The sequence below is a fragment of the Silene latifolia genome, chromosome Y (genome assembly GCF_048544455.1).
Source record: "Silene latifolia isolate original U9 population chromosome Y, ASM4854445v1, whole genome shotgun sequence".
Taxonomy (NCBI): Eukaryota; Viridiplantae; Streptophyta; class Magnoliopsida; order Caryophyllales; family Caryophyllaceae; genus Silene; species Silene latifolia.
The window spans coordinates 390340342-390357132 of record NC_133538.1 but is presented as its reverse complement, the minus strand read 5'-3'; the positions used below and the strand labels follow the sequence as shown (position 1 = coordinate 390357132).

General features: G+C 33.0%; 1 long non-coding RNA gene across 2 annotated transcripts; it reads left to right on the top strand.

Annotated features, from left to right (window-relative positions):
• Window positions 1-8286: 8286 nt before the first annotated feature.
• Window positions 8287-15869, top strand: LOC141634372 (uncharacterized). 2 transcript variants are annotated; one of them, XR_012539100.1, is made up of 4 exons: window positions 8287-8641; window positions 10003-10189; window positions 10300-10360; window positions 15598-15869. It is a non-coding gene; the product is annotated as an uncharacterized LOC141634372 (long non-coding RNA). The 2 variants fall into 2 exon arrangements; XR_012539099.1 differs by lacking the exon at window positions 15598-15869 and having other exon boundaries at window positions 10300-10522.
• The last annotated feature ends 922 nt before the right edge of the window (window positions 15870-16791 follow it).

The window sequence follows — 16791 nt, the reverse complement described above, 5'->3', positions numbered from 1 at the left end:
GGCGGCAACAAAGGAGGTTTTGGTGGCGGTTGTGGCTGCCGCCTGTCCCTTCTCCTTTCTCTCTTTTTTTTTTATTTTTTATTTTTTTTTTCAGATCTATTGTGTTTGTTGTTGGTGGCGAGTCATTTGTGGGGATGAGGATTATTGTGGTGATGTCATGGCCTTCTCCTTATTTTTTTTAAATTGGTGGTGCGTGGTGGCTGGGGGTCAGAGGTGGTGGTGGCTGGTGGTCATGGGTCGGGTTACGTTGATATGGACTAATTATACGGACAAAAGTTACGTTGATAGGGACTAATTATACGCAAGGACTTAAATTACAAATTTAAATCAATGTAAAGACACAATTCTAAAAGAATAAATTTTCAAAAATTATGACTAAAGTTACAACCGTTAAACATTAAAGTTTCAATTATTAGCATTAAAGTTTCACCCATAAACATTAAAATTACACTTAGAAATCAATAAATTTAAATAAATTTAAATTTTTATATTAGAAAATTCTCTAAAAAAATAAAAGTTTCAATTTTACCATTAAAGTTTTAATCGTAAAATATTAAAGTTACATTTATAAATCAGTAAAATTTAATAAATTAAAATTTTTATTTTAGAAATTGTGTTAAAAATTCAATTTTTTATATTAGAAATTATGTTAAAAAATTAAAGTTTCACTTTTTACTATTAAAGTTTCGCTCGTAAAACATTAAAGTTAGATTTATAAATCAGATAAATTTAATAAATTCAAATTTTTATATAATAAATTGTCTAAAAAAATTAAAGTTTTAATTTTTAGTATTAAAATTTCGCTCGTAAAACACTAAAGTTTTATTCAAAAACCATTTTTTATATTTTTAACATATATTTTTTTAATATAAATTTAAATTGTTATTTATAAAATGACCTTAAATAATAAAGTTGTAAATGTAAAGAATTGACGTTATACTCATAAACTAAAGTTTCATTTATAAAACATTAAAGTTCCAATCTTAAAATTTTAAAATCTCAACCATCAATCTTACAAGATCAATGGCTAGGTTTAGGACTTAGTGGACTCACCAATTTAGGTGGACTCATTTGAACTTGCCTATATATATATATATATATATATATATATATATATATATATATATATATATATATATAGAGAGAGATTGAATCATGTGAGGCACCCTTCTTAGGGTGAGGCGGCTGGACACCTTCTAAACCGTCGGATCTAAAACCTATAGACAACAAGATAATTCCACGTGTTCCATACAAAACTCTATCTAATCGATGTTTCGCCTCAAATTCACTCATTTTCGCTCTGTCACTTTCTCTCTCTTGACTCATCGTCATTCACTCTATCTAATGATGTTTCGCCCTCGATTTTGATTGTCATCGTCAATCTATTTTATTTTCCGATCTAGGCAATTTTGATTCATCCTAATTTCGATCATCCTAAATTTCCGATCTAGGTAATTTCGATTCATCCTAATTTCGATGAATTCAACCTCGATGTTGCTCAATACGGTACACAATTTCACTTCTCCATTTCTTCTTTTTTGCACTATCAACATAGTTTTTGATGTTCTAGTGAATTTGCATATTGTTGATTTTTTGAAATCGACTATGATGATGCATTAGCGTGGCTGATTGATAGTTTATGCGATTCGATTTTGATTATGTTGATTCATTTCATTTCATTTCATTTCATTTCTTCGATGTTGATTAGTTCGTATTTGTTGTTGATTTGATTTGCTTCTAATTAAGTTTTTAATTTGATTTAATTTTTGTTGATTTAATGTTGGCCGTAACAATATTAGCATGGGCAAACTCGATGAATGATCTAATGTTAAACTCATCGTTTGCAATGAGCAGCGTAATGGAGTACTGGATCGTAATGTCAGGATGTTATGCAGGTCCAATGTTCAACACATAGGATTGAGAGTTTCTTTAGTGCTTGGAGCCTGGTCTACGGGTTCCAACCATATGTGATACCTCAAGACGCTGGTTTGTTCTTGACAATCGGGTTTCTCACAGACGGCCTCATCTATGCGTTGATTGTGTTGCCTCAAAATGATATGCGGCCGAATAAGGTGTTGGGTATCGGTCTCATTGTTATCTATGTCGTGTTTCTTTCGATTAGGTTCGGTATGGCTGTTGGTTTTGGTTCACTTGACAGCTTGTAAGTTTTAGGCAACTAAAGGTCTAGTGCAGCATCATGTATCAAAATATTTTTGGAATCAATTGCATATTTACAAATTGGTTCACTTCGGAATGATGGGAGTAAACAACTTGCCTTTGCTTAATTGCTTTGACGACTTGATTTATATGTTCACGATCACATTTTTTTTAATTAACGTATTTTAATTTTGTTTAACTTTGAGATCGCTAGTATAATACTCCGTAGAATCAATTGCATATTCGTTTGCTTATGAAATTTTTAATTTCTTATTTTGTGAATCCTACACCTTAATTTGTGAAATTTGGAACTCAATGTGTGAAATCGTTTACTTATGAAATTTATTTATTTCTTATTTCGTGAATCATACACCTTATCATTTTTGAAAGGTGTATGTATAGTAAGGACAATAATTTGACTTATCGAGTATCTTTGTGAAAGGTGTATGTATAGTATACTACGAGAAAACATTGGTCAAAGTCGACATAATTTGATTTATCGAGTAAAGTAAGGACAATATAAATGGGTTGAGAGTGAGATAAATTCTTTGTTGGGCATTTCCATTTTGTAGTATGGAATTTAACTTTCTGGAGTAGGCATTTCAGTCTTGTATTTATGAGATTTGCTAGGAATTCCAAGATACTTGCTCTTGTATATTTCAGGTTTTGATTTAACCGAGATTGTTTGCTTGGCTCATTTTGATGGCGCTCAATAGCTTATAGAATAACAAGAGCACTAATAGATACTCATGGTTTCTATTTTTTGCAGCCCAGAAATTGCATAGTCCGGGTTGGGTTCCCGGGAACATTTAATTGAAAAGGTAATTATTTGTTATATGTATTTCATTAAGGTATTTTCTTGGGGTATTCAGATATCAATTCGTCCTCTATTTTTGCTTCTTAACCGTTAACATGCTATAGGTGGCTGGTAAGCTACTTCAACGCTATTTTATAGCTTCTTAATTGAGAGAGCTAAAGTGATCATGATTTGATGAAAAAATGTCTTAACTATGAACAACATTGCAGTACTTCCATCCAGATTACATGTCTGGTACTGAGAAATTGAAGCTTGAGCTGAAAAAAGTGCGAGATGAGTTTAAAATGTCTTAGACAGATTGTGGATCAATGCGCGTTCAAAGTAAGTAATTTAATTTGTGTGTTCTTCGAACTTCGTTGCCCTTTATATTTCCTACACAGAAGAAATTTACCTTTACCTTACATGCTGCTGGGGTGCCCTTGCCCTTGACAGTTCCTACGAGAAGAAAAAAGTCTAGAGCCAAGGACAACAAAGGGCAAGATGCATCGAATCTCGGTTGGAATTGGATTCACGGCTTCTATATGCTCTTTTTTGGTAAGTTCGCCAAAAGGAAAATTTATTCCTAGCACAATTCAGAATTCCTTATGTGTGCATTGGATGTTTCCAATTTGTCGCTTTTTTTGATAGTTAATGCAACTCGTTATTTTTTTTTGTCAACTTTAGTGGTGAAGGTCAAAGTTCTTTGTTACTTTTTCATTATGAGAGATTGTTGGCTTTGACATTGCATTCTTTAGTTAGTTTTGTGATTTTGTGGTTCTATTGATTTTGAAGCATTTGCTTGATTTGCATGTCATGATATCATCTTAGTTTTAATGGATACTTGTAGTGAATAAGTGAAATCCACTCAACTTTGAGTCTTTTATACTTTTATACGTGACTCATTTTTAGCTACTACTCTCCAATTATTGTCATTTCACCATTTTCGACTTCTTCCTACCAAACTGGTTTAGAATACATACTATCTCTACTCACTTTGTGTATACGGTCAAGTCTTGGAAGCCATTTTATTACCAGCTCTGCAAAATTGGACACTTTCGCCATTTGCAGATTACATAGTGTCTCTACCAGAAATGTTTTGCTATCATGGACACTTAACTTCTTGCATACTATAAAAGTGGCGGTGTTTTCATCATTCTTGTAAGAGACTCCTTAAACCGGGATGTTAAGCTTGGCAAAGACTTTTCATTGTTGCACATCTAAAGGCTATTAGCTTAAGGTCCCCCTTATTTAATCTTTGTTATGTACTCGTATATCTTAACGGCTATTAGCTCAAATGGGAGAGCAATGTGCAAATCTTGCACAAAGGTATGAGTTCGAATCTCATATAGCCTAGTTAATTTAAGAATCTAGTGTATTAAACTTAAATACAATAACATTGAGGATGAGTTAGCCAAATCCGTCGAGATGTGCAAAATTGAGGAAGAGTAGAAGAAGCTCAAACTTAGATGTCCACAAACGGCGTGCATAAGCCAAAACGTCGTGCAGAGCCACTAAAGGAGCAAAGGATTACAATTTTGAGTCCTTTGTAAAGTCAATGTTAGAAATTATCTAAATTGGGTGCAATTGGACATGATGAGAAAAGGCCAAAACCCAAAAGTCCACTAGAGAAATACCAATTAGGCTTTGAAAGTACTTGAGAGTCAATAACCAACATGGGAGTCGAACCCACACCTTGTGCATTGCACAACGCTCTGCCATTTGAGCTAATTGGTTTTAAAATAATTAAATCATTCAACTAGTTTTTATCATGTGAGTTGTTCCCTTATCTCTGCTCTCCCTGCCATTAGAGGAACGCATTTGAAGAAATTGATTCTCGAGGTGTGCTCTAGTCCTTACCTTGGAACTTTCCATTTTTTGGTTAATCACTACTATTTGAAAAGAAATAGTTGTCACTTTGTTATTTGGCTTTCTACTAGTATAGTTGTGTATATAGCTTCTGATCTTTTCCCACCTTCATGTTGAGGAACAAAACAAAGTCTAAGATTCACCGAATAAAGAAAAGAGCAAAATAGGTGATTTTAACCACTTATAATGATCAAGTTTCACAAAACAAGCCCTAAGATTCACCGAATAAGGTATGAGATTCACAAAATAAGGTCTGAGATTCACCAAATAAGGAAAAGAGCAAAAAAGGTGATTTTAACCACTTATGATGATCAAGTTTCACAAAACAAGTCCTAAGATTCTTTGAATAAGGTACGAGATTCACAAAATAAGGTCTCGAGATTCACCAAATAAGGAAAAGAGCAAAAAGGTGATTTTAAGACCAAGTTTCACAAAACAAGCTCTAAGATTCACTGAACAAGGTCTGAGATTCACAAAACAAAGTTTGAGATTCACCTAATAAAGAAAAGAGCAAAATAGGTGATTTTAACCACTTATGATGATCAAGTTTCACCAAACAAGCCTTAAGATTCACTGAATAAGGTATGAGATTCACAAAATAAGGTTTGAGATTCACTAAATAAGGAAAAGAGCAAGAAACGTGATTTTAACCACTTATGATGACCAAGTTTCACAAAACAATCTCTAAGATTCACTGAAAAAGGTCTGAGATTCACAAAACAAAGTCTGAGATTCACCTAATAAAGAAACGAGCAAAATAGGTTATTTAAACCACTTATGATGATCAAGTTTCACAAAACAAGCCTTAAGATTCACTGAATAAGGTATGAGATTCACAAAATAAGGTTTGAGATTCACCAAACAAGGAAAAGAGCAAAAAATGTGATTTTAACCACTTATGATGACCAAGTTTCACAAAACAAGTTCTAAGATTCATGAACAAGGTCCGAGATTCACAAAACAAAGTCCGAGATTCACCTAATAAACAAGCCCTAAGATTCTTGAATAAGGTATGAGATTCACAAAATAAGGTCCGAGATTCACCAAATAAGGAAAAAGGCAAAAAAGGTGATTTTAACCACTTATTATGACCAAGTTTCACAAAACAAGCTATAAGATTCACTGAACAAGGTCTGAGATTCACAAAACAAAGTTTGAGATTCACCGAATAAAGAAAAGAGCAAAATAGGTGATTTTAACCACTTATGATGATCAAGTTTCACATAACAAGCCCTAAGATTCACTGAATAAGGTATGAGATTCACAAAATAAGGTCTGAGATTCACCAAATAAGGAAAAGAGCAAAAAAGGTGATTTTAACCACTTTTGATGACCAAGTTTCACAAAACAAGCTCTCGATTCTTTGAACAAGGTCCGAGATTCACAAAATAAGGTCTGAAATTCACCAAATAAGGAAAAAATATGCCCATAGGACACAATTGTGACTGAATTGAGACATTAATGCTCTCTAGATTGTAGACTAATTACATCACAAAATTTTCGCATCAAAATCAGGGCTTTCTCCCTACTAAAAGCCTCGTGTATTCTACCACAACACAAACGATTATCAACGACTCGACAACTATATAGAGCCCCAAGCAGGTTCACAAAGAATCGGTTTGGTTACTCGATATAATTGGGTGATTTCAAGACTAACCGTAAAGCAAGCAAGAAGACTAATTATGGACAAAATTTAACAACTCAAAATGCAAAATTAATCGCTAATCATACGTGTTAAGGACTTCACAAGCAACTCATGGCATTTGAAATAACCAAAGCGGGTAACTCCGAGTGTCAAAGATATCTTTGGAATGAAATTGATTGCCGTTTGGGAGAGGGTGGCCACCATTGACAAGGCAATCGTTGTAATTGATACGCTTGAAGATGCGAGGGTCAATGAGACAAAGCGAGCTAAACCACCCACGGTGGATGTGTATGTTAGAAATGTCACAACCGAGAGACACGGGCATTGATGATTTCAACGGTGTAGGTGGGTATCGGGAGGAAGAGGGCTCAGGACTTTGGGTGACAATGATATCGGATTGATGCACTTGTTGGTATCTCCCGTAAACGAGTGGCTTGTCAATTGGTCTTTTTGGAGCTATTACACAAAAGAAGATAAAGGGGAAAAGGTTGTTTAGTGAAATGAGGAAAGAAAATCTTGGTCAATTAAAGGCATACAGAGAACATTAAACTAATTAAAAGAATGATGCGACCAATGTCTTTTACACGGTCAAGAGAAGGATTCTTGGACACAATTAGCATTTTCGGTGAGAAAAACAGAAAAGCAAAGCCAATAGAAAGCAATGTCTTTGAAGTTAGATCTTTCGCAACATGTTCATCAAAGACACCAAATTCGACAAATTTCGGTGTCGTTTCCCTCAATTATACAAATAAATATCATGATTAAACTAATAGTAACAATGAACATCAAACTAACAAGTACAGTAACAAATCTCAAACACGAATCACAAACAACGATGATCACATTTCAAATCATCGCTCTTTGAATCACGATTCTAAACTCGCGAATAAAACGATCATCAAACAAGCAAAAATCAACACAAGAACAAAAATCAATGCAAAATTAATCAACAAAATCAACAAAAACTTGGAGAATATTCGAATCAAACCTGTTGTTGAATCTTAGCTAATTCATCGAGAGACATACGACTCATCTGTTCTTGTGCAAGCTTAAATAATTCAGGATCCATCATACCGTTAAACATCTTCGCAAATAAAATCCCTAAATTTCAAAAATTTCGAGATTAAGAAGCTATAATTATAAGTGGTCATCTTCGCAAATAAAATCACGTTTTTTGCAATTTCATGAATGATATAGCTTGTCTATGAAGAATAGCTTATCCATGAAGAATAGTATAATTGATGCCAAATTTTCAGATTTATAAAATATTTGGGCCAAAATTTCAGCCCAATTTGGACTCGCTAATGATCCATTCTAAGTCTAATGAAGGAATTTGGTGAGTCCGTCCGCCTCGCCATAATGAGGTGCCTCACCGGATCCGGCCTCTATATATATATATATATATATATATATATATATATTAATGAAATCATGTGAGGATACACTATCTTTTGGAAGGTCAAAGTTTCTGAACTTTGACCGTAAAGAAATTGGAGAATAAAAATTATTAGATTATAAAACAAAAAAATTTACACTTATTTTCATGACATCTTTCACTAAAAAAATTTCAAGAAAAAAAGTAACATATAGACTTCGAAAAATACGGTCAAAGTGTCATCTTGGAGATCGCAATAAAGCAAATGGGATGAAAATAGGTTTGTGGACGGAGTATTATATATAAAAAAAGAATGAGGGGAGTTGGTCATATTCAGACTGCTTATACCCCTATGTGACATCAGATTTTACGGTCTTGCCATTCATTACGTACCTTTTGTCTACTTCGCTACTGTCAGTGCTTCTATCCTTGTCACCTATTATTTATTTCCTCTTTCTATTTCTTCTGCGCCATTTACACCACGATTAGTCGATTACCCAGTAAAAATGTCGTCGGCCTTTCATAAGCTTCCTAATTAATTAGAATTATCACAAATTCTTGTGGGTCGACGCTTCGCTCTTTCTTCCCCATTTATTACGCTTTCTCTATCCTTCTTTATTATCAATAGTTATATTCGAGAATTTCACAGCTATCAATGGTGAACGCTGCCAGTGGTGCCTGCATCCGCACCGATATCTATCTCCGAGTAGCTGCCTTTATTCGTCACTATTGAAAATTGCTCCACATTTTACCAGAAAAATTCGCGTGGTTGATGCATGTCCTTTGATTAACACTGAACAAGGTGCATATTTTAATGTTAGTTTCCTGCTTTCGTTATTTAATTTTTTTATATATTTTGTCTGATGGGATGACATATATTTTAGGATTCCGCCAATTATTGATGGGTTTGGAATTTTATGAATCTGCCTACCACCCATTCGATGAATTGCTACACCTATAATCCCACTGCTAATTTTGTGGTTTCCTCTTCTTGAGAATTTGTTTTTGGTCGTTTTTTTGTTACAACGTATATGTAATTATATATACGCGGGATTTCAGCAATCAGCTATAAAATAAACTACCCCATAAAACATGAAATTGGAGTTGTTGTATGCATACACTTGTGTCATAGATTTTTTTTTGTTCTTAGTTTTAGTACCTTGCACCAAGCCACCGACTAAGATTCCGAATAGTTAAAAATGACTTATAAAATTTACACCATACCCTTTCTGGTATGTGTTAACAACTCCATGATCTGCATAATGCAATTGGATGCAACACAAAATGAAGGAATTGTCTATAGCTAATTTATGCATACAAGAAGTTGGAACCCTGACTATGATGAGTCCGTATACTTTGTAAAGGTGGCACTGAATGGATATGTGCGTATATTTTTCCCGGTAAAAGGGCCTAATTTTTACTTGTTTCGCCTTTTTGTATGGATGATAGCTTGTATTTTTGTTATTGAAAAACTCGAGACTTAGAATAATTGTCATTCCTTCAAAGACCTCAATTGCCTCATCTTTAGTAATTTTTCTTTTTTTATCAGCTTCTATAACACAGATGAACAAAATTCTTTACGCAAGAACATGAGCATTTAGTTCATCTTAAAGATTTAGAATTCAGTTGGCGCTCTACTTAGACTAAGATATGGTTGGACTCTTGTACATATCTTACTGAATAGTTGTGTCAGACTCTAATGCCACAAACTTTTTAGACCTGGAGGCTCTCTTAAGAGGACAAAAAAAGAGTAATAGATTTGAAATATTTGGATTTTCAACTAAAATGTAGAGAATTTTGAGAATAGGTTTAAAAACATTACCATATTATAACTATGTGTTTCATTCACAGTCAATGTGATAATGTCAGGTATATATTCGATAATCTTTGAGTGTCATGTAAGATACATGTACGCCCTCAAAAGCCTCTAGCTGGTTTGTATGGGCGCTGATTATGTCTTAACTAAAGTTGATTGCCACCAAGTTTGTAATATGGAAATTTTGTAATATGCTATGAACTGGTTAGCTGTTCTTAGTAATTGAATTTTTCATTGTTCTACTTTTGTTTTCTTTTTCTTTTTTGTTTTCTTTTTTTTAAAAAAATAAGCTTAAAATATATAATTAATTACCCATTGAAAATTTCTTACTGCCTTTTGTTGAATAGGTGACAAACCCGTTTCATTGTTAAATACATGATTCCTCTGAAACTTTTCTACACGTACCAATGTGGATTCTACATCTACCGTATTTTTGCCCTTCTTACATGGAAAACTCTGAAGACAAGATTTTGTTGTGATGATGTCTCATCATGTTATTAATGGTACTCTCACAGGATAGTCATATCTAACGAGGTATCGACATGACTTTCCTTAAACTATTATCTTACAATGTCGTCTTTCTATCACCTTCCTCTTTATTCTATTCTATTATATACTACCTGTTTCTATTTTGATTTTTATAGCAGCTATATCGGATAGCTATATTGGACCGACCTACCGATCCTCATTATGCTTTATTAATTGGTAAGTTTGTGATTATTTGCCTAATTAGATTAAACTTGACACTTCGTCTGATTTACGTTTGCTTCTTTAATCGCTTGCCTTTTGCATTTCTACATGTTTTTGATTTTCTTATAGTGCATTCCAAATGTTCAATTAAAAGCCTAAGAAAAATGTATTTTGTTATTTCGGAATTTAGTGATTATTAACCGTTTTGCATTTACGCTGACTTCCTTAACTTTTTAATTTTCGCGAACCAAATTTAAATTTCGTGGCCTGTCAGGTGTTTTGGTTCGGAAATGGATTTCAACTGACTCGGATTCTGTCCTAATTTTTTTTTTCCAATTCGATTTTCTGTTGTTTGGTGGTTGTACGTCTGCGGCGTTTTTTGCTGGAGTTTGTGCTGCCACTTTTCTACCTACCTTATTTTTATATTGGTAATTCTTTTCATCATTGTGAATTAATTATCCGGGAATTTTCCCGCGCATTTTTGTTAGTTTTGTTAGTTTGGTTTGCTGGAGTGCTGGTAGCTCGAGTAGATGTGCTTTATAAATTTTCGAGTTCCTGACTGTTTTTGTGAGATGAAAAATTGAATTCGCCTTTCTCAACCTGAGAAATTGAGAGTGTCCTACACATTAAAATTAGTTAGAGGTTATCCCACCAATTAACTAATTACACTATTTACCTATGTGTGTATTCCATTCCATTAATATATTCGACTACTAAATTGACTAGCTATGTTTTGTGTTACTTAGTGAATGAATCCCTATGGCTGGTATTTTATAGTTTGGTTAACTTCATTCTATGAAACTGCATCATTTACTTTATGAAGTTGATGTTTTGAAAATTCGTTGCTTGCATATAAGGGTTAGATTGACATATAGAGTATTGTTTATTTGATAGAACATGTCCTTTAGCATCCCGTTCAAAAGAGATCATCAACTGGGAAATTCAGCCTTCCATGAAATTATTTACCAATAGCCAAACCAAAAATTTGTAATGCTGAAGTCCATACTCTTAGGGTCCGTTTGGATTGAAGGAATTGGAGAGAAGGGGAGGGGAGGGAAAGGGAGGGATTTAATTTCCCTTGTTTGGATAAAAAATATGGGAGAAAGGAAATGGAAGGGGAGAGAAATGAGAGGACTTATTTTCCCTCATATAGAACAAATTATAATCTTTCCAAGGGTGGCAAGATTTGGAAAGAAAACATTATTTGGACTCTAATTATACCACCATCATCCTTCAATCCTCAATCATTTCTTCATCTCCCTCCTTCCTCCCCTTCCATTTCCCTTCATAATTTTTGTTATCCAAACATCCACATCCCATTTGCCCTCCCCTTCTCTCCCCTCTCTTCACCTCCCCTCACTCCCCCTCTCCTCCCCTTCCCTCCTAAAATTGTATCCAAACGGACCCTTATAGTCTTATTAATCTCAAAAAGTTCGCGAATGTGTTGAATTTGCAAAATGTGCTTAATGTGTAGGAGAAAATAAAATGTTGAATACTTGAATCATAAGAAAGCTCGCCTCCTAAGGCATTATATGTGATGAGGGTCTTCCATGAATTTTACTTAGTAAATTATATACTCTAAAGTTTTGAAATATTGTGTTTATGTGAATTTCGTAAACTTAAATATGAATTATACGTACCTCCCATTCTCCAAGATGTATCACACTTTAACTTGCACCTTACGCCTGAGTTAGTGGTAAAGATATCGTAACCCGGTTGAAGCGTAGCTCCTTGCAGTCATGCCACTTATAGGCTTGTCGATATTCAGTCAACTTCCTACTTATTTTCTTATTATATGTCACTGCTTACTCTTTCTTCCCCATTTATTATGCTTTCTCCTCTACTTCGCCATTAGCAACTGTCATACTTGACGGATTTCTCATCTAGCGCTATATGTAGTTTACAAAGGGTTCAGTAAAATTGTCAAAGCTATTCCTTTAGTTTTTATTTTGTATCTATTGATAACAAAATAACTTGCCAATTGTATGTGTGACCCATTAATGGGGCAATTAGTCTTGCTCTATTTACTTGATATAAAGATAAGAATATGTGACAAATTATTTCTTGTATTCTTTTCTGGTTTGCGTCCTTCTAAACAACACGAACATAAGTAGCAACGTAGCACCACCCCCTTTAAGAATACTTAGCTTTGATGAGATTACTCTTTACCGTATTACCTTTTTTTTTTGCGACACTGTAATGAGGTGTAGCATATTGAACTCGGAAACTACAATCTGTAGACAACCAATTGCAAACACGACCAAATAATTTAAACCTTGGTTGCTTTTATAGGTGAGTGAGTGAGTCAGAGTTTTGCGATTGTTTATCCCCTTTTGTCCAAACCTGAATTTACAGTCATGCCACTCTTGCTTATTCTTGGCCTTTTTAATAGACGTAAGAGTGTACTACGGAGTAACTCTTACCTTTCTATACCGTTAGTGGGAACAATCTTCCTTCTTATCTCTTTCCCTATGTTCATTGCCCTTGCACTCTGACCCGTAAATCATTTTGTTACTGAAATTACACGGACTAGCAATTACATAAGAAATTTTCTTAATTTGATGTAAACTAGCTGCAAAGGAGATTAAGAGATTGGCGATGCAATTTTTTGTTTTACTCACTGCGGAAAATTGATATGAGCTAAATTGTTAAATGTTGCTGCATTTTTCTCTTTCGTCTTCCCCTGTTGATATTTGCATGCTTTGCTTCTTTGTAAGCAAGATTTTTAGTGTGTGGGTAAAATGACTTGGAAACGATGTTTGCTCTTCTATGATGCTTGTAGACATGAGATTACCATTTACCAGCTTCCTTTGCATTGTTACAGTTAACCAACTCTCATTTTTAGTGTTGTATAGTCGAATTGCAACACTTTATCATATGCCACATACTTGCAAATTAAATTAGATTGATACAACTCCTGGGTTTCTCCTAATGTTTAGGGATGAAGATTTAATTATAATGAGGTGTCCTTAGGCCACCCAGATCACTAGATGTCTTGAAGAGATGGCGGGTTTGTAAATTCTGCGTGTAATAAGTTGGTGTCCGTTATCTCAAGTTCCACTTTGTTTTGATCAGCACATTAGTTTTGGATGAACTTCCTCAAGTGAATCTTGTGTACTCTTTTTTTTTATGTCGATGATGACAATACCTGAGCAAGTCTTCTTACCTTTATATGAATCTGAGCTAAAAGCAGTTTATTCTCCGTGGGTTAAGGTGATTATTACGGTCTTTTTTAGTGTTTAGGGTTTAGGTTTTGTACAAAAGAGCATATATATATATATATATATATATATATATATATATATATATATATACACACACACACAGAGCAGTAAATGATCCGATCTTCGCTTGCTATTTGTTATCACTAATAAGAGTTGGATGCCGCTTGCGTAGCACGTGGCTCTCCAACTAGTATATATATATATATATATATATATATATATATATATATATATATATATATATATATATATATATATATATATATATATATATATATATATATATATAGAGAGAGAGAGAGAGAGAGAGAGAGAATTAGGATCACATGAGTCCACCCTATCTTTTTGAGTCCGTGAGTCCATGATACAATATCACACGTTATATTAAACAATATCACACGTTATATTAAATAATTTCACATCTTACAATATCACACGTTATACTAAACAATATCACAACATACACTAAAATAAATTCGAAAAAAAAAACTTTCAAAAAAAAAAATCGTGATATTGTTTTGTAATACAATATCACATGTTATGCTAAACAATATCACAACTTACAATATAACACATTATACTAAACAATATCACAGTTTACACTAAAAAAAATCAAAAAAAAATCGTGATATTGTTTTGTAATACAATATCACACGTTATGCTAAACAATATCACACGTTATACAAAACAATATCACAACTTACACAAAAAAAAAAAAACTTTTCTAAAAAATAAATCGAAAAATAAAAAATTCATGATATTGTTTTGTATAGTGCGTGATATTGTTTTATGGACTCATGGACTCAAATATATATATATATATATATATATATATATATATATATATAGAGAGAGAGAGAGAGAGAGAGCATCCGGTGAGTCCAGCATCTTAAGTGAGTCCGTCCTATGAGTCCAGCATCTTAAGTGAGTCCGTCCTATTAATCTTAACCATTGGATCTAAAGATCCAAGGGCTCTCGTTGAGCCACGTCGCCCCAAATAATATGACACAATAATAAAAAGCAAAGAGGCAGGTCATCTAAGTCTCATAATAATCAGAAATTTTCTCTCTCTAATAACCTACTCTCTCTTTAAACATTAACTGAAGCAAAAAAATCAGACGCTCGTCAAATCTTTGAACAACTTTCTCTCTAAACTTTCTCTTACTAGGGAAAAAAAACTCCAAAAGCAACCAAATTTTTCAATAAATCTTCAAAAACATCAACTCAAGATCTTCAAGTTGTTCAATCGCGAGTCTATCTAATACTTCCGTTTCAAACATAATAAAGAGGTATAAATCGATTATCTTTATGTGAATTTTTTAGAATTTTTTTGTTGTGTTTAATGTTATCGCATAATTTTAAATTGAATTTGTAAGTTTTTATTGTCGATTTTGAATGATATGAAGAAAATATTTAATTTGATTGTTGCTCTTGTAGATCTAAAGTTAATATTTTGCTCGAATTGAGTAATTGATTTTTCGCCAAAAAATTAGGTTTAATTTGACTGCTGCTGTTCTAGATCTAGAATTATATAAATAAATTGTCAATTGATTGTATGTTCGTTTTTTCTAACTTAGAAATTGATAAATTAATTCTCGTTTCATATTGTTGTTGTTGTTGTTGTTGTTGTTGTTGTTGTTAATGTCGATTTTATGTGTTCCAACTGTTTGTGCGAAAAAATTAGGGTTAAGACATGATAAAATTTAGTAATAATGTTCGTTTTATTTTGTACTTGTTAAATTGCGATTTATTAAATTAACTTTCGTAAAATACTCAACACCTATTACTGTAACATTGTTACTGCATGCCATGATGTAGATATTATTGAGAAATCGTTTGTTAGTGTTGAACTGAACTTGAAATATTTTTACAACATTGTATATTTGATATTGTGTGATTTAATCCAATTAAATTTGTTGGTATAACATTGACATTAATTCACAAGAGATGTTGATCACTAATGATGGATTATCGGCTTTCACAAATATTTTAATCATTAATGGTCCAATGTTTTGTTTTGAATGTCAGGAAATTTGAAGAAGGTTTGAGAAATGAACCAACATAAAACAAGTCACGCAAAGAGACGGTATATACAAAGAAGAGAGAGACGCTGACAAATCAGTTATGAATATAGGAGTGAAAAAGGAAACTTTATTGAAGTTGAAATGCTAGTAGAGACTTTTAACATTATGTGTGATTATGATGTATATTTGCTGTAAACTTTTCACATTATTGTGATGTGATATTGCAAAAACATTTTAGCATATCATGGTCGGCTGGACTGGTGTGTATTCACTTGCGTTTTGTAGTGGAAATAATTTAAGTTTGAACTTTAAACATTATTTTCGTGTTACTTTGATGAATCAATGTTGTTACAGTAACATAATTAGTGTATCATTGTTACTTTAATGAACAAATGATATTACAGTAACACCGTTACTTCAAATATGTTTAAAATTAATATTTACCATTACATTTAAGAACTATATTATACACTGTCTTATATAATAAACGAAATAATTAATTTTTATTGTAATATTAATACAGTAACACTATTACAATAATATTGGTCTACCTTTGATGAATTAAATAATGAAACGTAGATGTTATAGTAACACTGTGTTACTCTAATGAATGACTGATGTTACCGTAACACTATTACTGTAACATGGTAGAATAAGGATTGGTTGTATCAGAATTAAGAGGAACGCTCAAAGTTCTCTAATAAACTAAAACAACAAAGCGGTATTGACCATACAATAAGCAACATTAGACTATACGGCATGTTAGAAATGTTAAAATACAATCTTAAAGTAACTAGATAGGCCTATCATCCACTTTTTTGGCGACATTTTTGTGTTGTTTGATTTCTCAAACCTTCTTTTCCAAATTTTTTGACATTCAAAACAAAACATTATTTAGGGAGATGGAGGGAAGAAATTTGAATAATATCATCTTCTTCACGCCTATCTTCTTGATGACTTTTAAAACGAAGAACATGCCCCAATCTCTATGTTTCTTCCTCCTTTCTTGTATTGCTATGTACCGTCTCTTTGCACAACTAGGGTTTTTTGTCTGTATCGTCTCTTTGCACAACTCAACTTTTTTGTTGGTTGATTTTCAAACCTGAATAATAACTATATTATTCTATGAAGTAATAATGTTACAGTAATAATATTATAGTCCGCAATGAAATCCGCAACGAACTTAATGAACAGGTAA